The 22,807-nt window shown below is 32.7% G+C and overlaps 1 long non-coding RNA gene and 1 pseudogene across 1 annotated transcript; both read right to left on the bottom strand.

The window, feature by feature from the left end:
- Positions 1-757: 757 nt before the first annotated feature.
- LOC122043024 lies at positions 758-2,667 on the bottom strand. Its single transcript, XR_006129424.1, has 2 exons — positions 2,308-2,667; positions 758-1,559 (listed from the first exon to the last, which is right to left on the bottom strand). It is a non-coding gene; the product is annotated as an uncharacterized LOC122043024 (long non-coding RNA).
- A 982-nt stretch (positions 2,668-3,649) lies between these two features.
- The window catches only part of LOC122040245, a 33,706-nt pseudogene continuing 14,548 nt past the window's right edge, over positions 3,650-22,807 (bottom strand).

Raw genomic sequence — 22,807 nt, 5'->3', positions numbered from 1 at the left:
TACTATTGTTGTTTAGCATAAGATTTTGATAAATATGATTTAGACCTAATTTGGATCATAAAAATGACTTATTGAGAATGAGCACTTATAGATCATATTTCATGTCATTTTTATACTACACATCAACATTTAATTTATGTCGTTAATGATATTAACACTATGATTAGGGTTATATCTTGTTATAGTTATACTAACTCTAACTTCTTTAGTCTTGTATTAATTGATTTAATACAGCAGATTGTTTAAACGAGTATATAATCCATAAATTTTTTTTTGGCATGTTGAGCTCGACTAAGGGTGTAATGAGATGAATGGTTCTCTGTTGCTATTCTCTGTTTCAGAAGTTGCTTGCAACCTTCGATTTCCCGATTTTCCATCATCAACGTGGTGTCCATAGATAGAAGTGGATTTCATCAGAATTCTCAAGCACTTCTTTGACTGAATTAGAACCCATGTAGGTGAGATGAGATCCTCTGTCCCGAAAATATCGTGTCCTCGTATCTCAGCACTGATCGGATGGCTATGACATTTTCATGATGTACACTACATCCTTGAGATGTGATTTAGTTCGTCCGATCGGCGCTGGGACACGGGGACATGACATTTTCGGGACAGAGGATCTCATCTCCATGTAGGCAGCCTATAAATAACCATAAGGGTATAATGGGATGAACCAATAGCAGAATTTCAAAGATAAGAGAAACGTGCTCCAATGTTAATTCTATAAGACAAAATTGAAACACCCCGTTTGGAGAAGTAAAAAAAAATATACTTATCTTTATGTCTAACAAAATTAACAAAATTCTTTACATCTAACGACAAAAATTGAAAAAAAATAATAATAACAATAATAAATTAGTGCTACCATGAGCATCCTGATCTCTGGTTACCGCCTACACTTTCCACAGGTATATTCATTTCGCTTCGCGCTCAAGGGCTCCTTAGATTTCAGAGCATCGTCAAAATCAACAATCCATTATGCATAATGCAAGGAAATAACTCAGAGCTCTATTCATGACCTTCAATTAACTCACTCTCAACCAAATCACTCGAGTTTGTTGAAAGGGAGACGAACGGAACAAATGCATCGAATAACAAATGAATCAAGCAACTCTTTGTTTGGCACAAACAAGCAAATCCAGAAGGAAAAAAAAAACAAATGCGTTGATAATCAAAAGCATATTAGCATCACCATGGTGATCGAAGCAAGGACCGAAGAGGATCCCCAACGACAATGCCTCCTACGGCGGAGTGACGATAGATCAGGGAGACGCTAACCGATAAAACCCCTAGAAACTCTATCTAAAGTCGAGTAGAGAGATGATCAGATGAGGAAAGAAAAGAGTTTGCTGCCTGAACCTCAGCACCAGAGTCAAGCATGAATAGCGAAACCTGACCCCCATGGACATAGCTGAGTTGGTAAGTTGCAGGTTGATTGTCGTAAAAGGTTTTGGGTCGATTCTCGGGGCTAGCGGGGGGAAAATCCCTGCACCCCGTGTCTGCTCTCCCCCCGCCACTTGCCGGCTCAGTCATCATGATTTACCTCCTCCGTGTTGGTCCTGAGAAGGGTTAGCAGGGGTATTTCAACCAATGAGCATATTTTTTGCAATGAGCATAAATGTTTGACCTACATTAGGTCTTTCAACCAATCAAGTTGGATGGTCTCTAGCAATCTAATATTGTTAGGATGCCAAGTAGCCTCCCCGGAGAAAGCGAACTGCTCCGAGTACGTAAACTATATGTCACTAACTCACTATCTTATTAATTACTAGAACTAAATATGAAGAATAAATAATACTTAAACACAAGATTTATAGAGATTATGCATACATTTCTATGATCAAACTCATAATAGATGCAGTTATACAAAATCTGATAAAATCCATATAACTATTTCCCTCGTCATTTCCATTAATACGAGAATCTACAAGAGAAAAATAATGGATCCATAAACACAACCATCTAATAAAATCCAGAAACATCACAAAATAGCCAAAAAAAAAAAATATACTTCAAAAGATAGGCATCAACTATTAGCACTTAATTTACTGCTATAAACAGACGCGCAACTCTAAGGAATGTTACTCAAACAAGTAACTCTTTTTGTATATATATCACACTTATTTTGCTCCTGAATACTCAATAAAACACAATAAATCAACGATGCACGAGGACAACGAAACTCAAACACGCAGAACATTTTAAACTTAAAAAAAAAAAAAAAACACTTCCGGCTGGATGTAAGAAATCAGAAGCCGCTAACAAAAATCGGGAAACCTAAAAGAAAATGGAGGGTTTGGGGATCACCTTTGCCGGCCCACACCTCCTCGACCGGCTTTGTGATGGAGGGATCATCCGGCAGATCCACGTTGCCGCTCGCCATCCGCACAGCACCTGATGTAGTAAGAAGCAGAGATCCGGACCCGAGAGGCCGGATTAGCGTTTCCGAGGGCGAAAGAGGCAGCGAATCGAAAGGAAACCGAGGGATCTCTACGGAGATCAAAGGAATAGAGTAGGATAAAGGTTTAGGTATTGGAGATCAGTGGCAGGAGATTGAGATCGAGAGGGAGGAGCGTTCGATGAGCGATTAGAAAGGAAGGCTGAAGGATTGGAAGACGAGATCGCCGGAGAGGAGAGCGAGAAAACGACCGCGATGGGGAGAAGATCGATCGGTAAACCTCTTTTATGCTTTTTTTTTTTTTTACCGAAAATACGAGTACCAAAATTTTCATTTTCACCCTAAAATGTTTGCTTTTTCCAAACCACCCTTTAGCTTTAAAATCATAAGGAAGTCCTGAAAAACTTAGAAAATTTCATTTTATCCTCTAATTCTCATGAGTGAGTTTTTTTTTTTTAAAAAAAAACTCTAGGTATCCAGAGGTGGCTAGGTAAATTCAAAAGTACGACTCCTCATTCAGTCATCAGGCAAATCCAAAAATACGAGTGACTTCTCGGCCAAAGACATATTTTTTATTCCACTGGAAAAGAAAATATTGTAGTACACTGTAGCTATGATTCGAATTCTAAGTATTTAGGAAATTATTTGAGTATTTTAACAATTGCCTAGGTCACATATCTTTCAAACTTAGAGCCTTTGACTGTGGATAACGTAACCTAAACGTTGATAAATAAGTTTTGTATTCGCATCCTTCAATATATATATCTCAATTAAATAAATAATCCTAAATAATTTATTTAATTAAATTAAATCATATTCATAAATAATACTTATTAACAAAGTTTATGAGTGCCTTGCAAGTTAGTGACCAGAGACCATGAAAGAGCAAGCAACTAAAGGTTACAAAGAAGCATAGTGTTACATTGCCCTTGTATGTGCCTTGCAAGCCTCATTTGGTCTTTGTGCCATGTGATAGCCCGTCTTTCACACATTAAAGTACAATCTAGTACACAAAACTTCCATTGATGTAAAATCACGAGAAAAAAAAGACCGCATTAAATTTATTATACACCATCTTACTTTGCATTAAAAAAAACTATTTTCACAACTTAAACTTATGACCTCAAACTCATCTGATAGCAATTTACTATTGCTGACAAAACTCAACTTCACATAAAGTCTTTCACATATGTGAAAGAAAACTAGAAAATTCAACACTATTATATAATAAAACTCATATTTTTACAGTATCCTTGCACTTTTCTAAAAATTTAAAAAATATTCTGAAAAAATATTGAAAAAACAAATTCTTGAAGAGAGAGAGAGATGGATTTTTTTTAATGTGAAATTTCTCTCAAGGCCACAGGACACTCGATTACCTGACAAAGGCACATTCACAGACTTAAATAAGATCCACATGAACCTTGATAAAAAAAAATTAAAAAAAAAATCCACATGAAACTTGATAAAATACAGATAGAAAATTGATCGACTAGAAGATCAATAGTTAAATTCATTGCAATTATCAATTACTATAAATATATGGAATGCCACGAAGGTGCAAAGAGAATGTGTGGTACCTCTCTTTTATTGTCGAACTTGAAAGGAAAATAATTACGGTACCTGCAAAAGATATCAGCCGCATCATACTAATGTACATCTTTAAAATCTAAGTGAAGAAGATAAAATCCTACCATTTAGTTTCACATCTACGATTATCTTAAGATATACTTAAATATCAAAAGATTTTTCCATTTAAGTAGTTTGACATTTACACAGTATCTCCTGGTATTTAAAACTGAGGATATTTTAAGCAAAATGAAAAGAAAATAATAAGTTTTACCATTTACTGGAAGTTTTCTTGGTTCTGAGTGAGCCTCTTCTTGATTCTATTAGAGAAGATTGCTTCCTAGTCGTCATTTGTGCCAAAATACCGATCTCCAAACTCTCCCATTCCAGGAACAACTTGGGAATTGCTATTCAAACCCAACTCTATCTCAGATGTCACAATTTTGACTCTTGGGAATCTTTTGCAGACAGCATGTAATCCTTGAGGAGCCTGGTAACATTTTCAGGTTAACGACTATGTGATGTACTACGTAAATATGAACAAACAGAGCAATCAGCGGAAGGATAGGAGGAGATTATATGAACTGATCACCAATCCTCTGACTCACAGATATGAGGTTGAGAAATATTATGTTACTTTCCTGTACCCCCTTCTGCAGTAGCAAGGAGATGGCTTGAACAGCTGTGTTCCCTTCAATCATAAAGTACAGCACGAGATGAGGAAGAACCACAATGAACTTGATAGTTTTAAAGAAGAGATAACAAAAAATATAAAGGAATATACAAGAAAACTGCATCATCTTGAAGATCAACTGTACTTGTAACAAGTCATTTGTGGTAAGATTAGTAGCGGAAGCATACTCATTCATCAATTACAAAAGAATTCAGATAGAATGGATGGTTCATAGCAGACTAAGTTGTTAAAGAACTTAAACCGTGGGCATGTACGAGATGTCCTAGCTTAGCAACCCTTCTTAGAGTTCAGCTTACTTGAATTAATGGTATGCTGAACTTCTCTCCTTGAGATGTGCCAATCAGTGGTTGTGTCAATCCAAAGGATATATTACCGAACAAGCTCTAGAACAATGTTTAAAATCTTGAGTCGTGAGAAAGTTTTACACTTTGACCAGAATAATATTTTTTCTGTTTTGACATATGATGCTGGTGGAGAATTAATGAGGGAGGGGGAGGGAGGGGGGATACAATTATATAGCTAACTTCAAACTTTGTATCTCATCTAGAATATTACAATTTTAATATTTTATTGTGCGGACAAAATTTACAAAAACTAATAGATATTATTTAATTTAGCTGGACACATCTCGTAACATGTCTAAGAGTGTCGAATGTGAGTATAACACGATACTTATTGACATGATTTACAAAAGGACACTAAATAGATTATTTGTGTTGAATAGTATTAGGTTGTGGTAACAATATTCGATTTTGGTAATTTATTAGAATGATACATTTTGACTGTGCCACTTGATACACGACACGAGATTTCAAACCATGTTAATGTTCAAAATCTCAAACGGTTGGAGTTCCAATTTTGAATATATGGTATCAATAATGAAGTGCAAATAGAAAGAGAAGGATGACGACAACACCAAGCATTATTCCACTAGGTGGGGTTGGCAATATGGATCTTTCTACGTCATTGCATTCTACCCCCTACTACATCATCATCTTTATTTAAATAAATTTTATCTTATTTTATTATTGCTAACTAAGTTTTTTTGTCTTCCTTTCCTCGTTTGATGTGTGTATTTGTCATAGTTTCATATCGTCTAACTGAAGTACATGTCTTTACCATCTTAAACGTCTCTCGGAGATCTTCATCAATAGATGCAACTACGACTTTCTCTTTAATGTTCTCATTTCTTATTTTATTCATCGTCATATGTCTACATATCTATCTTAATATCCTTATCTCTACAACTTCCATTTTTTACTCATGTGCTCAAATCATAGCCCAACATTCAACGTCATATAACATAGTAGGTCTAACCCCTATTTTGTAGAACTTTCCTTTAAGTTTTAGAGGTACTTTACGATCATATAAAATACCCGACGCTAACCTCCATTTCAAACATCTTGCTCATATTCATAAACATCTCTCTTAATTCCTCCATCATTTTGTAAAAATAATTCTAAATACTTAAAGCTTTCACTTCTAGACAACTTGTTGTCTCCTATCTTAATAATTGTCTCATTACGTCTAATATTAATAAACTTAAATTTCATATATTATATCTTTACTCTACTAAGTCTAAAAACTTTCATTTCTAATGTTTCACGCTAAGATTTTAGTTTAACATTTACTCCTTCAAGTGTCTCATCTATCAAAGCAATATCATCTGTAATTGAATGTGTCAGGTGAGTTCATCCATAATTAGTATAAAAAGATAGAGACTTAGAGTTGAACTTTGATGTAACACTATCTTTATTAGAAATGCTTTAGTTATTCCGCTTGAAGGCTTCAATTTGGTCGTTACATTCTCGTATATATTTTAATTAGTTCAATATATATTACGCTAACACTTCTCTTTTCTAGAATTCTCGATATAATTTCTCTTGTAACTCTATCATAAACTTTTTCTAAATCAATAAATACCATATGTAGATGTTTTTGCTCCCGATATTTTTCAATTAGTTGTAGAAGATATATAATTTCTATTGTTGACCTTCCCAGAATTAACTCAAATTAATTTTCAGTCATCATGGTCTCCTTAATTTTTTTTCTATTACTTTTTTCCAAAGTTTCATGATATGACTAATTCATTTAATACCCGTTTGCATAGTACTTACCCTCCATACCTCTATCAAAATATTATCTGGTCCAACGACTATTCCATTTTGCATCTTATTTAAAGTTTGTTATACTTCTGAAATTTGAATTCAACGATAAAAATTTATATTTTTATACTCATTTGACTTACTTAAATTACATAAATAAGTTGGTCATCTAAATGTTCATTAAAAAGTTGATAAAAATATATCTCCCACCGCTTTTTTATTTCTCTATCATTTATTAGTACCTTATTACATTCATCTTTAACATATCTTATTTGAATATATTTACATGTTGGTCTCTCTCACTTTAGCTATTTTGTAAATGTCTTTTTTCCCTTCTTTTGTATTCAATTTTCGATATAATCGTTCAAAAATTTCATATTTTTTACTTCATTCACTACTTTCTTAGCATTTTCTTGACTATTGTATTTTTTAAAGTTTTTCTCGTTCTTACAAATATATGATCCCTTTTCGTTTTTTCCCTTACTTTCTCATGTACTTTCTCATTCCACCACCAAAATTCCTTGGTGGTACATGCTCCTTTGACTCACCGAGTACACTTTTGATTATTATTTTCAACTTTGATATCATCTTATCCTAAGTCGTATTAGAGTCGCCGTATATTTCACCTGATGCTTATAATTCTATATTCTCCTTAAATATGTTTTGTTTCCCATCTTGTAGCATCCACCACTTAATTCTAGGAATCGTTCATATTTTTTTTGTATTGATAACCTATGTTGAATAGTTAAGTTTTCTCCAAGGATGACCTTGCAATCGATACAAATCTTTATATCCATAAGAAAGTTAATTTGTGATTTATTATTCCCACTTTTGAACGTCATAAGTATTTTTTTTCTTAAAAAACAATTAGCTAGTATACGATCATATGCTATCACAAAATCGAATACAGTTTTCCCTTCTTTATTTCTTGTTCCAAACCCATAATTCTCATGCACTCTTTCATATTCCTCACTTTTCACTTTGACATACTCATTTAGTTCGCCTCCGATAAAAATTATTTCATTTGGCAGAAAGTTTTGTAATACTTTATCTAGGTCGTCCCAAGACCTTGATAATGCATCTTTATCTAATCCTACTTAAAGTACATATATCCTAATTATGTTCATAGTTTCATTCATCACTACTATCTTGAGAGTTATAATTCTATCCCCTTTCTAACTACTGCAACTTCATCCATTAATAAATTATTTATAGCAATACTCACTTCATTTCTTGTTTTACTTTTTCCTATGTACCATTACTTAAAACATGAGTTTTCTATCATCTTTGCCTTCTCGCCTACTCATTTTGTCTCTTATACACACAAAATACTAATTTTTCTCCTAATCATCATATCTACTACCTTAATTGTTTTACCAATGAGAGTTCCTATATTTCATGTTCCAAATTTTAGACTATTAGTTTTCTTATAATATTTGTTCTTATCTAACATATGCTGTGAGAACTCTTGCTTATTTAACACTCCATCCAAGTTCTCATGGAGATGTAGTCCTTGTCGATATATTACAGTCGGACCTGCAATGTGAACTCTTGCATATTTATCACTGCACCCGAGTTTTGGAAATGTAGCAGTCCTTACCGAGATGTTACAGTCGGACCCTGCAACAATTTCCTTTCGAGAAACAACCTAGCATTAGCACAATAGTTTAATGGATTCATTCATTAAACATTTGTCATAGTTTAACGCTGATTGGCAACCTAACGCGATAAAAAGAGAAAAGAGATGGAAAAAAAAGATAAGACAACTACATACTTAAGTTCAGACTTTGTGTTTCATCTAAAATGATGTAGTTTTGACATTTCTTGTATGGGCAGGAGCTATAAAAAAAATATTAGTATTATTTCAATCCATCTTGACCTATATTATAGGCATGTCAAGGGGCATTGAGTGTTGGTATAAAATGATTCTCATAGACATGATTGACACAACAATACAGGAGACATTGTTTATGTCGAGTAGGACTCATAGACAAGATATGACAAGGTGATATAACGAACATTGTCTATAACGAGTAATATTGAATTTGTTAATTTATTGGAATTATATGTTTGGACCGTACCGCCCAACATGGTACAATATTTCATACTATGAAAAATACATTTCTCGAGTTCCTATGAATAAACAAACCATGAAACTAAACCACAAAATTCATAGTCAAATCTAGTCAAGTTGAGAAGTGAAAAGCTATCAAGATATTTACTACAATTGGATGAAGAATAATCAAACCATCAATTGTTGCAAACAAACCTGGCAAGAAAAAAAATCAAAAGCATAATAAAATTCTCGACTACCATGCCTAAGAATAAGTGACTACTATGCCTAAAAATAAGTTGTAAATAATATTTAGCATTGTGTTGATACCCTTTAGTTTTAGAGAAACCTACCTGTGCCTAGTATAGGATCCAAAAGAAGCACATTCCTATCTGCAATGTCCTCTGGGAGATTGTGGTAAATTAACTAAAAGAGACAATGCCAAATCATCAATCAGAAAATATCCATTAGAAGATTTAGAGGAATAGGCAAACCTGTTGATCCCTATCCCCCTGCCTATGAATGAGGATCTTGCCAATCTTGATGCCTTTGCAACATTCCCGTAGAGCAGTCTCCATACTTTCACCACTAGTGAACATTAATATTGAAATATTGATGTTTCAGGTCCAACAGCAGGATAACTGAGCATTTATGTGAAACAGAGAAATTGAGGTAGACAATGTTTGCACTCATGTGAGTATGTTGTTTTTTTCTTAATCTATTGCATCATTATCAATTTCATTGTATCTATCTCAACAGTAGAGTGTTAGGGTTTCCAGAAAGCTGAGAGTGTTAACAATAGAATAATAGTCAACGTTATTAAACAAATACTCTATAGACCCCATTAATACACATACATCCAACAATGAAAAAGAAATCATATAAATGATAAAAAATAATATAACACTAATTGTTCTTTAATCAACAGTAGATTTGGGAGAGTTCTAGTAATCAGGCAGCTAATAAAGGGTATCATCTTCTTCATTAACACCGCTGAACTGGAATTATGAAGTCTGCAAATAAGGCAGGTAGGAAAATTGAAAGTTCTAAGTTCTAACATTCGGTCTAAAAATTTAGAGGTCACATTGCATCGATTCATCTAAAGAGAGAAAGAAAGAGATATACATGTTTTAAAAGCATAGGTGTTCCTCAAGCTTATTTCAGCAATGATAATCTTCAAGTTGGAAATCTTCCTCATATGCCAAGCTGATATTTTGTTCCATACTCCACCAACTTCCTCTCCTATTATCCGTTATTATATTTTAAGATTAATTAAGACAAGTTACTGTCATTCTCTTCCAAAACCCTTTTACAGGGGAAGCAGATAAATGGATAGGGTGACGTAGATTTTCTGCATCTTTTGAAGGATATGAACATAGCTGTGGCATAAGAGATACTTGTGACAATTAGAGATTTTAAGTTTTCATACGGTACACCTTAAATTGTCTGATTGTAGGGTAGTTCAAACCCAAACAATGCAAGACAATTGAAGACTAAGCCCATGGGAATATCAGGAGTACTACGAAATTATCTAATCATGTAGATAAAAGATGAAAGATGCCCCTCTGTAGAGTGACAAATATACCTAGTTAAAATATCACATTACTATCCATTGGCAAAACTGGATAAATTTCTTTCAGTTAGCCTTTGAAAACATATGAACTGCCTACTTCATTGAATAAGTAAAACATATTGGAGCATGTTTGTCTACTGTTTGTTGTCAGCACTCAAATCTATTAAGACTATGAATAAGGTGCTCCCCTTAAAGATGCTAGCTTTGCATTGTAACATTTGGCTATTTGCTTTGTGTAAGTTGGTGGGTCATCAAACATCATCAATCAAGGAGAATCTTCATCATTTAGAGAAAAGAACTTGATCATATGAAGAAGAGCAAAATGAGCTGTGCTACAACCAGAAAACAAGAATCTAGGTCTGAATATAATAGCATCAAGCATTTTTTAGAATGCTTGGATAATACCACAGTAGTTGAAAGTATCTGGTGAAGATGAGCAAGGGAAAATGGCTACAAAATGGTGATTGGACATTTCTAATTTCTAGATGCAGAACACATGCTGATTTGTCAAGACAGAATCCTGCTAGTAACTTTGCATCCATGGTAGTTTTTAGTGGACTTTTTCTGTAAGGCACTTATCACCTCTTTCCTCTATTTCCTTTTTACCTCTTATTTATTTTATTGCTCAAGGAAATGAATTTATGAGCTACATCATTTTCCTCAAAATAGTGCAAGAATTTTTCCTGAGCAACACAGTTGCACATAGACATGCTTGTAGACATACATATCATTTGGAGCCAAAAGAATATTATAAATTTTCGCTGATCAAATTTGTCATTGTACTAACTGACTTTATTTTATTGAGCCACAGATAATGCTTTAAGCAGCAATAATGTGTGAATTGCATATGACAAAAATAATTAGGTATTACAATTTAAGGCCATCAATTGCTCATGATATGAGATCATACCTTCTGATGATAGAAATGCCGCATAACTTTTTACAGAATTCTATCCCAATATAAATAGAACCTGGAGAAAAGAAAACAGTCAATGATTTACCTTAACATTAAAAGTTCAATTGACAGTCAGGATGACAGAGAAATATCAAATCTACGAGGCTACTTATATGACATTAATTCCATGTCAAAATTTTATGAAAATAACCATAACTTGAAATAATAAGCAAAATAAGGGCAAGCTTGTCTCTCTCTTCCTAACTTCTTTTCTTCCAATTCAATTGTCAGTCGGCATTGGATTGCTCATCATCTTGTCTCACCACGGTTGAGATGTTTCAAATAACTAGGTAATGGACACCTCTGCTTGCTCCTGCTTCCTTATGATCAGTTATTAAAAATGGCTTAAAAAACAGTCAGACAGTCTCCCTAAAAGGAACTATGACAGCCATGGTCCTTGTCTTCCACCATACAATTTAGATGTGTGAGAAACACAAAGTTCATGTCCATTCATGAAGGATGTATAGGCAAGAAGAGGCTATCAAACCAAAGAAATAGGTCAATCCTTCAGTTTTGGATAAGTGTGATCTCCTAGGCTTGAGGTTCACAGGTCATAGAAACTGTAAATGATACTACCCTGACTCTAACACAGGAGCTGCCCCCAGCAATTCCTGATCCGAGGCTGTAAGTTTTTGTCCAAACCACTTCTTGTACCAAGAGTTGATTCTGCAGATGAATTAAGGAATTTTTTACTTTAATACTGTAACCAAAAGTAGATATAGAGGGTTGAATTCATTGAATAGTGGTGCATATTGCAGATAGGTAGGTTTATTACCTTAGGCTAGGACATGATAACTTATGGATATGGATGCTTATAGCAGATGATGATCTTATTGCAAATGAGGCCTTTAGCTTATTAGGATGATCTCTATAACAATTTAATGATTCTCATCTTATCACTTCCACCGTTCATTGGTCATATTGACAAATGTGATACATTGAATGCAATGGGCTGGGGCTCTTTTTGGTCATACATGTATAGGAGTAAATACGGGAAACCACTTTTCTCTATCATAGAACTAGATCTTTATTGATTGATGTCTAATTGTTAGGAGTTACATGTAGGAGGCAACTAGTAGCACATTTCATTTCTTGCAGTCGACATCATAGCATGTGTTTGATTGCTTTTTGTAGGCACCAAGCAAGATTGTTGACTTTACAGCTAGCAACCCTGCACGAGCCTAAGCTCAATTAAGTCGTTCCTAGTTTATTTATTTTTAAAAAATAAACTACTAAAGAGATTTTAAAAAATCTAAAAAATAAAGCAAAATTAAAAAAAAAACAGAAATATTTTTATTTTTATAATAAAATTCTTAGACATTTTTTTTAAATACTTATTTTTTCTTATTATTCTTTATATGTTTTGCTCAGCTCGACGTAGCCAGACACAGACTTGTGCCCGCCCAACCGAACGACATTCCAGATTAAGCCTGGCAAAGCACAATTCACAAACTAGGTCAGATTGAGTCACAGGCAATCTAACTCGATTGCCACATTTACTAGAATATATGTTGAGTTTCTTTAGGATATTAGAGTGACACGGCAGAAAGCATGATTGACACGGCAGAAAGCGTGACGATTTCCCTATATAAATAGTCATGCTTTCTCTAAGAAGAATAATCTTGTAATGATGGCTTCGACTTGTGGCTTACAAAGTGTTTTGAGTTTGCAATTTAAGTTTGAAGACAAATTTTTAATGTTGGAGAGTGTGATATTTCGATGGCTAATTTGAGATTTAAGAGTTGAATCCATCAAAGAGAGGACTAACCAACATGTTTAAAAGCTGTTTTAGTATTTTTGTGGTCAAATTTGAGTTCAATTAGGGGTTATTTAGCTCGATCAACAGTTGATTTGGATCGTGATTAAATTGGATTTGCTTTCAGCTTGAACAGGGCTTAAATAGGATTTGATTCATAAGTTTAATAGCACGTGAGCAAGGGGAGGAATTCAAAGATCATCATCTGTCCAATTATGCATTGAACAGAAGATATCTTAATACAGCTAATCCAAAAGATGATTAATATTATTAATTGATAAACAATCAATTAATCAAAAATATATCATTATTACTAAGTAATACACACAATATCATGATGGTATTATTGTATCATGGGAGTACTAAAAATAGTGGGTACATAGTAGTACTAATTATTTATATCCAGATTACTAATAATAAATTATTATTATAGTTAGTAGTTACTACTACTAAGATAATTGACATTGTGTGAAACTAATAAAAATCAATTAATTACAAAAATATAAATCTTATTATTTCTTATTTATAATTTATAATAAAAACGATAATAAAAACAACAGTTCATAATATTAACTAGAACGATTGATTATAGATTATTATTGTTGTTGTTGTTATACTCATAAATACAACTATAAAAACAATGAATACTATTATCAACTAAAAAGAATCTCTTAATGACAAAAAATATATAAATCTTTTTATTATTTAGTAATAAATTATAATATCAATGATGATGAATTATAATAACAATCAATTATTCACAAATATAATATTAATTATAATAGATTAATCATATTAATAAATTAATAAATCATTATATTGACTACTAAGATAGTTATTATTTTCAACAAATAAAAACAATCAATTAATTACAAAATTATAATAATCTTATGATTATGTATTAATAAATCATAATCAATGGTGATACTTAACAAGTAACAATAATTGATGCATAATAGTATATTGATTATAATCATAATTCTAGTAACAATATGTTGTTATTATTATTATTGTTATAATAATAAATATAACTACAAAGATAATTAATATTATTAACAAAAAAAAACAATTAGTCATAAAGCTCTATAAATCTTACTATTACTTAACAGCAGATTATAATATGATTGATGATGATGATTAAGTTTTTAAAAAACATACAGAAGTGGTATGAGATTGACTAACCATACAAAGTATATACACTATTTAGGGGCATATGCGGTCAACATTGAAATGTTAAAAATATACATATTCATATTAACAGTGCTTATAACTTGTAAATAAAAGTTACAGTTTTAATCAGCTATTCAATTAGTTCAAATAAATTAATATATTTTTTAATTGGCCATACAAACAAATTATATCATAAGTGTTAATTACGTGTTCCATTTAAAAATTCACCTAGGCAGTTGCATCTATGTCAACAAGTGGGAGTAATAATTATGATTGGATCAAAATTTAAAAATATACTTACTGATATCAGTTTAACAGTATTAATGATTTTTTTTCATATTATTTATTGTTGTTTAGGGTTTAGGTTGTTCCTTGGAAGGAACGCGTTGCAGGGTCTGACTGTAACGTCTCGGCAAGGATCGCTACATCTCCAGAACTCGGGTGTAGTGATAAATATGCAAGAGTTCGCGTTACAGGGTCCGACTGTAACGTCTCAGCAAGGACCGCTACATCTCCATAAGAACTTGAGTGCAGTGTTAAATAGGCAAGAGTTCTCACACCATAGGTTAGATAAGAACAAATATGATAGGAAAACTAATAATCTAAGATTTGGAACATGGAACATAGGAACTCTCACTGGTAAATCAATGGAGGTAGTAGATATGATGATTAGGAGAAAAATTAGTATTTTGTGTGTACAAGAGACAAAATGGACAAATGAGAAGGCAAAGATGATAGAAAACTCAGGTTTTAAGTTATGGTACACTGGAAAGAGTAAAGTAAGAAATGGAGTGGGTATTATTGTAGATAGTTTGTTAAAGGATGAAGTTGTAAGAGTAGTTAGAAAAGGGGATAAAATTATAGCCCTTAAAATAATAGTGGCGAAAGAAACTATGAACATAATTAGCGTATATGCACCACAAGTAGGATTAGATGAAGCTACCAAATCAAGGTTTTGGAAGGACTTAGATGAAATATTACAAAATATTCCACCAAATGAAATGATTTTAATAGGAGGTGATCTAAATGGGCATGTCGGAGTGAAAAATGAGGAATATGAGAGAGTACATAGGAGTTATGGATTTGGAACGAATGAGGAAGGGAAAACTATATTAGATTTTGCTATAGCATATGACCTTATATTAGCTAATACGTTTTTTAAGAAAAGGGAAGAACACTTAATCACATTCAAGAGTGGGAATAATAAATCGCAAATTGACTTTCTTATGGTTCGAAAGAAGGATAGAAAGATTTGTAAAGATTGTAAAGTCATCACTGGAGAAAGCTTAACTACCCAACATAGGGTAGTAGTATTAGATATATGCCTCAAACATAGTATCAATAGAAAGAAAATATATACAATTCCTAGAATTAAGTGGTGGAAGTTAAAAGATGGGAAGCAACATATATTTAAGGAGAAGGTAGAAGTACAAGTATTAGGTGAAATATACAATGACTCTAATACAACATGGGATAAGATGGTATCAAAATTGAAAATAGTAGCTAAGAGTGTACTCGGTGAGTCAAAGGGACATGCACCACTAAGCAAAGAATCTTGGTGGTGGAATGAGAAAGTACAAGAGAAAGTGAAGGAAAAACGAATAGCTTATAAGGAATTATATATTTGTAAGAACGAGGAAAACTTAAAAAATATACAATAGCCAAGAAAGAAGCTAAGAAAGTAGTGAGTGAAGCAAAAAATGAAACTTTTGAACGATTATATAAAAAATTGGATACAAAAGAAGGGGAAAGAGACATTTATAGAATAGCTAAAGAGAAAGAGAAACAGGAGATCTTAGCCAAATAAAATGTATTAAAGATGAATGTAATAGGGTATTAGTAAACGATAGAGAAATAAAAGAACGGTGGAAAAGGTATTTTCATCAACTTTTTAATGAAGGTTTAGGTGACCAACTTAACTTAGGTAATTTAATTAGGTCAAATGAGCAGAGAAATTTTAATTTTTATCGTAGAATTCAAACTTCAGAAGTAAAACAAACTTTAAGTGAGATGCATAATGGAAAAGTTGTTGGACTAGATGATATTCCGATAGAGGTATGGAAGTGCTTAGGGAAACAAGGTATTGAATGACTTACAAAATTATTTAACATAATATTGAAAACGAAAAAAATGTCTGATCAATGGAGGATAAGTACTCTAGTTCCCTTATATAAGAATAAGGGAGACGTACAAAATTGTGCAAATTATAGAGGTATTAAACTAATGAGTCATACTATGAAACTTTGGGAAAAAGTAATAGAAAAAAGATTAAGGAAATAGACCACAGTGACTGAAATTGGAAGGTCGACAATAGAAGCTATACATCTTCTTCGACAATTAATTGAAAAATATCGGGAGCAAAAACAAGATCTACACATAGTATTCATTGACTTAGAAAAAGCTTATGATAGAGTCCCAAGAGAAATTATATGGAGAATTTTAGAAAAGAGAGGTGTTAGCGTAACATATATTGAATTAATTAAGGATGTGTATGAGGATGTAACGACTAGAGTAAAGACTTCAGGCGGAGTAACTGAAGCATTTCCAATAAAGATAGGGTTACATCAAGGATCAGCTCTAAGTCCCTATCTTTTTACACTAATTATGGACGAACTCATTGCGCACATTCAAGACACAGTACCGTGGTGCATGTTGTTTGCAGATGATATTATTTTGGTAGATGAGACACGTGAAGGAGTAAATGCTAAGCTAGAATCTTGGAGAGAAACACTAGAAGGAAAAGGTTTTAAACTTAGTAGATTAAAGACAAAATATATGGAATTTAAGTTTAGCAATATTAGAAGTAATGAAACAACTGTTAAGATAGAAGAGGACGAGTTGCCCAGAACCGAGAGATTTAAATATTTAGGATCATTTGTACAAAATGATGGAAGAATTGAAAAAGATGTCTTACATAGAATGATGGTTGAAATGGAGGGAGCGTCAATGTTTTTTGTGATCGTAAGTACCCCTAAAACTTAAAGGGAAGTTTTATAAAAAGCGATCAGACCTCTATATTATATGGAGTTGAGAGTTGGAGAGATGAGGATGTTAAGGTGGATGTGGGCATACGAAGATGGATAAAATAAGAAATGAGAGCATTAGAGAAAGTCGGAGTTGCATCTATTGAGGAAAACTCTGAGGGACGCATTTAAGATGATATAATTAGGCGATGTGAAACTATGATAAACATGCATATCAAACGAGGAAGAGGAAGACCAAAAAAGACTTGGTTAGCAATAATAAAACAAGATAAAATTGATTTAAATATAGATGATGATATAATAGGAGATAGAGCTCAATGGCGTAAAAGGATTCATACAGCCGACCCCACCTAGTGGGAAAAGGCTTGGTTGTTGTTGTTGTTGTATTTATTGTTGTTAATAGTGTTGGTGTGGTGGTCATGGGTTTGAATCGCGAAAACAGTCTCTTATAATGCAGAGTAAGGTTGTGTATAATAGACTCTTCCCTACATTAACAGGAGCTTCATGCATCGAGTTGTCTTTTTTTTTTTTGTTAATAATGCTAATAATGTTAAAATCATTTATAATATCTTATTGATAATATTAATATATAATATATAAATAAAGCTGATATTAATCTTTCATATTTTTCACATATATATATATATATATATATATAATTTCTTTATACTGATTCTAGCCAACTTATCTAATGTGGTCGATACTTTTAAATTTTCTAAATGTCGAGTACCTATATCAATTTTATAGCTATAGTTGACATATTTCAAGTGAATATGCACATAGGTAAAGAGGATGACTACTTAGGTCTGTATAGCCTGATAATTTTCCCTTCTACATATACAACAACTCAAGTAGCCTCAAAGTCCACTTGCCTACAATAAATTCTCAACTCAACTAAAGTCAGTCACTAAAGGAGCAATTAAGTGCACAAAGCTCCCAATAATATGGGTCCCAAGGAAGGATAGGACCACTATTGTATGCAATATTATTTTGTATTACAAGAAGTTGTTTCCGCGACTTAAACTCATACCACAAGATCACACGATAGCAACTTTACCGTTTGCCCTAAGGCTTCCCTTCAAAATTAGATGCTACTATATAAAATGAAAGAAAAGAAACATAATGAATGAATAAAGCTAAAAAAAATACAATAAGCAAACTAAAACTATTAGAAAAAAATAATTACAAATATTCTTGTGCCATAAAAAGACATTCTTCCCTCCCATAGGATACTTGAAAAGGATTATACCTGTTGGTGTTATGATTTGCTTTTCATTAAATGGAAGATGGCCCAGACCATGCTCAACAACCTGTTGCAATTGTTAAAATAAATTGACTTACAATATTAAGAGTATGCAACAACAGGAAAACTTTCACAAACCAAGCGAATCAGCCGATTTGAATAAAATATGAAATTGTGTTTTGATGTTTTGGCATCACGTATCAACGTATGCATGCCATGGATCTGCAAGATATTATAGTAAGAGAGCTAAGTAGACTGGCAGCGAGGCATTCACATATTTGCAAACTGTACAAGATTGATAGGTATTCAGTTTCAAGAAAGTTTTTAAAACAAATACTAGAACTTATGTTTGTTTCCTTGAATACAGTGGATCCATCAACATATATGATTACCTGGAAAGTTGACTGAATTACAAAAACACTTGGATATATTTTACACAGAGTATGTTGACCAAGTTTTGTATGGATATGCTGCACAATTAAGTTGACTGCTACATAATTATCTCCACTATAGGGCACAATGATATCAGCATACTTCTTTGTTGGGAGTATGAAGTCATCAAAAGCAGGCTTTACAAATTTTGAGTACTGCATCAAAGAATTACATGGTTATAGAAAAGAAAATAACTATGATATGACAAAAAGAAATATAAATGATATGTTCCACAAAATGATGTTGCATCTTACAACTTACAATGAGTTCCATGGAATATTAAATCCGGAACTTATGCATTTGAGAATTCCACAAAGGAACAAATCATATACCTCAACAACAGCAAGGGTTCACTACAAGTCTACAACGATTACCAATATCAAGAAGCTTCAACAGTCAAGCTCATTTATGTCATATCAGAAACTGAGATTTTTTTGCATTTGTAACTTTGGAAATTCTATAGCAACATGAACTATAAATTCCTTGCATGCCACTATTCATCATGAATCTTAACTTTAATCCCACAGCATTCACATGATTTCCTTCATTTGTACTATCTGCTTGCATCTAGGAGGGAGCAAGTAAAAAAATTGAGTACCCTATAATATTTCTTGCTGCAACTATTTTTGGTGGAACCAATAAGACAACTCTTTTTTACAGAAACAATTGGCCAAAGGAAGAGCTGAAACAGATCTAACAAGGTACCCATCATTGAAGCTCCAAGTGCAAGGATTAAAATGAATCCTGTGGGAAAAGCTTTGGTGCATATATGTTGCTGATATATATTTAATTTTCAAATAGAACTCAGTGCATATTCTTTCAGGTTGAATTCCTACTGTCTGTAAAAAAATTTATATAAGTGCTTGGTAAATACATTTATCATTACTCATGAATTTTGTTCCTGAATATCAAATAAGCTGACCTCAATCATATTCATGTCCAACTTGTTTATTAGTTGTACCTAAAACAAGTGTTTAAGCTCATTCACTTATAGCTTTGAAAGTAAATACACGAGCCTCATCAAGTTGAGCTTTATGCTTGCTCAAGAATGTTTGACTTCTTTAGCATCCTCCTAAATTCATGATTAAACAGTAAAGGAATAACTAGATTACTAAACCCATACAAATGTACCAATTCTTCTGTCTAATTGCCAACCTGGTCCAATATTGTCTTGATATCTCTACCTTTCTCAAGAGTATCCCGTTTTATCCGTCTGGCCAACCGTACATCAGCATCTGGATAGATATTTCTATGATTAAGAACGATAACTAAAATATGTGAAAATAAGAACTAATTTTATCCATGTCACTTTTGTGAACAAAGCAGAACCTGCATCAACGAAGATCTTCATGTTCATCATTTCTCGAACACGAGGATCATGGAATACTAGAATCCCTTCCAAAATTATAACATCTGAAGTATTAACCTGAAACATATTATGAAGGTCAGTTCAACATCTTAACTTTCTATGAAAAAGGAGAGAAAAATCTTAAAGAGAAGAAAGTCGTATTAAACTTTTTTAGCGCAATAATAAATGAAGTAAATTAAATTGTTACAATGCAAAAAAAACAATATAAAAAGTAGAAGACAAGAAACATTTGACCTTAAATAATACCTCTAGATTAGGGGGGTGAAGATGCTGTCCATTCTAGATAGAGCACAGATTCAATCATGCTCGGCTTGTTATTTACTTATTTAACTTGAACAACAAAAAATTATCAGAGGTTTAACACAATCATAGTTATTAAATCCTGATCGAGCTGGAGGTTTGACCAGAAAAAATTAGAACCAAGTTCCTCACAGGATTGGTTCCATTCAAAGATTAATGTTCCTTACAGTAGGATTACACTCCACTGTTCATTCATGATGTTAATTGTGGTTTAATTTTGCACCTGAGATATCAATATTTTCCTACAGCTTCTCTATCTAGACTCTGATTCAAGAAGAATTAGGAGGCAAAATCCTCATTAACATAATTAGTAGTCATAATTATATATATAACATTATAGCACCCATAAGGCATAACAATCTGAGAATATACAGGAATAAAATAATAAGTTGAACAGCAAGCCCAGTCCACAAAATTTGATGAAGCTATGCAATTAGCAATACATGTATGAAAATGACAAGTTGTGCTGGTGAAGAATTGAAATTAAGCTAAAATTTTCCATTGTTGTGTAAAGCAAAAAAAAATACTAGGTCTTTGTAAAACATATACCTTTCTTGATGATAAATTTCTCTTATAAGTTCTAAAATCATAGTTTGGAACATCAACAGCCTGGCCATGTCTCAATTTTTCCACACAATAAAGCAAATGCTCAATGTCGAAAGCATCTGAGTCAGAAAAGATCAATCATTAAATATGACTAAAGATGAGTTAAAAGAAAATAGATGGTCTTAAATAGAGGTAGGTACTAGTCTACTACTCTATTAGTTTCTCACATCAGGCCTTAGGTTTATTGTTCTCTTTCATAATGCAATTAAATGTTTCTTTACCTTAAACCATAAGTTAAATCAATGATTGAGTATGAATATAATAAATAAAAGATGCATCAAATCTTAGACCATGTTATCTATTATATAGACTGACCACTTTTAGGGTCATGTTATCATTTGGAACTAGACAGCTTCCAAGCTATATTTCCCACCATTTACATGAGCTACAATTCTCTACTTATACTCCCTATGACCGGGCATTATTAACATGGATAGATCTTGGTTTTTATTCAATGGCCACTAATTCTGGCATTCCCTGGTTACAAGAATTCGCTACAAATCTATTATCTTCTTATATATATTACAACTTTCTAAAATCAACCTCTCAACATTTATAGATTTTGAAATTCAACAAGCCATTTCTAGGATGATTTATACCGCATGCCACTCAACTATTCGACCTCAAAGTTCTACATGAGAAGGTTAATTCAAAATGGTATGATCATAATTCGAGATATCAAGCCATGTGGGTCGGCATGTGCGAAATTTACCTTTTGACCAGCACCAACATGGGTGGAACCGTAAAGCGACAGTGGCCTCACGACGGCCTCACCTAGCCACAAGTAGGCTGCCAATTATTTTGTTTTATTTTATTTTTTCCTTTCTGCTTTCCCCTTTTAGAGTTTATTTCATCTTAGTTTAGGATTTAGGGCTATTTTCACTTGGGGTTTAGAGGTTTAGGGCAATTTTTTTTTCTCTTTCATTATTTTATTTTATTTTTTTACAATTAATTGCTTTCCCTCTTTCATTCATTTCTTTTGTTTCCTTCCCTTTTAAGGATGAAAATGGAGACGAATTATTAGGAAAAGCATCTATAACAATCAAATACTAATAAAATTATTTCTAATTGATATATTTTTATATTTTAAAAAGTATTGAAACCGTATCGCTATGATACATAAACTAAAACTCTGGCACGACTTAAAATTTTAGACATTGGATACAATTACCAATAACTGTGTTAGATATAGTTAAAAATTTTGAATCTAGTAACAAAGAGTCTTGCAAGAAATGACATTGAAAGGACTTCATGTCTTAAGTTTAATGAGTGACAATACTCTAAAACAAATGCATCTAATGATTACTATCCCATGGTAAAGGTGCTTAGATATCCGTAGGAGAAAAAAGGAGCAACTGAAATTGAGTAAATAGCACTTAACAATCTGGAGTATATGTCAAGCATACATTTACAGAGATACTTCTACTTTATATGAATATAGGAACTGGTTGCTCCAAGGATTCAAGGATGTAATCCTAAACATTCATGGATATGAACAAATGGCCAAAATAGTATTGGGTAGCATTTTAAACATCAAATTTAGAGAATCATTCAGTGCAAAAGTAAGTATTCTACGGTTAGACATATGGAATAGCTAGCT

This window comes from Zingiber officinale, chromosome 2A (genome assembly GCF_018446385.1).
Source record: "Zingiber officinale cultivar Zhangliang chromosome 2A, Zo_v1.1, whole genome shotgun sequence".
Classification (NCBI taxonomy): Eukaryota; Viridiplantae; Streptophyta; class Magnoliopsida; order Zingiberales; family Zingiberaceae; genus Zingiber; species Zingiber officinale.
This window is presented reverse-complemented; position numbering and strand designations above follow the sequence as displayed.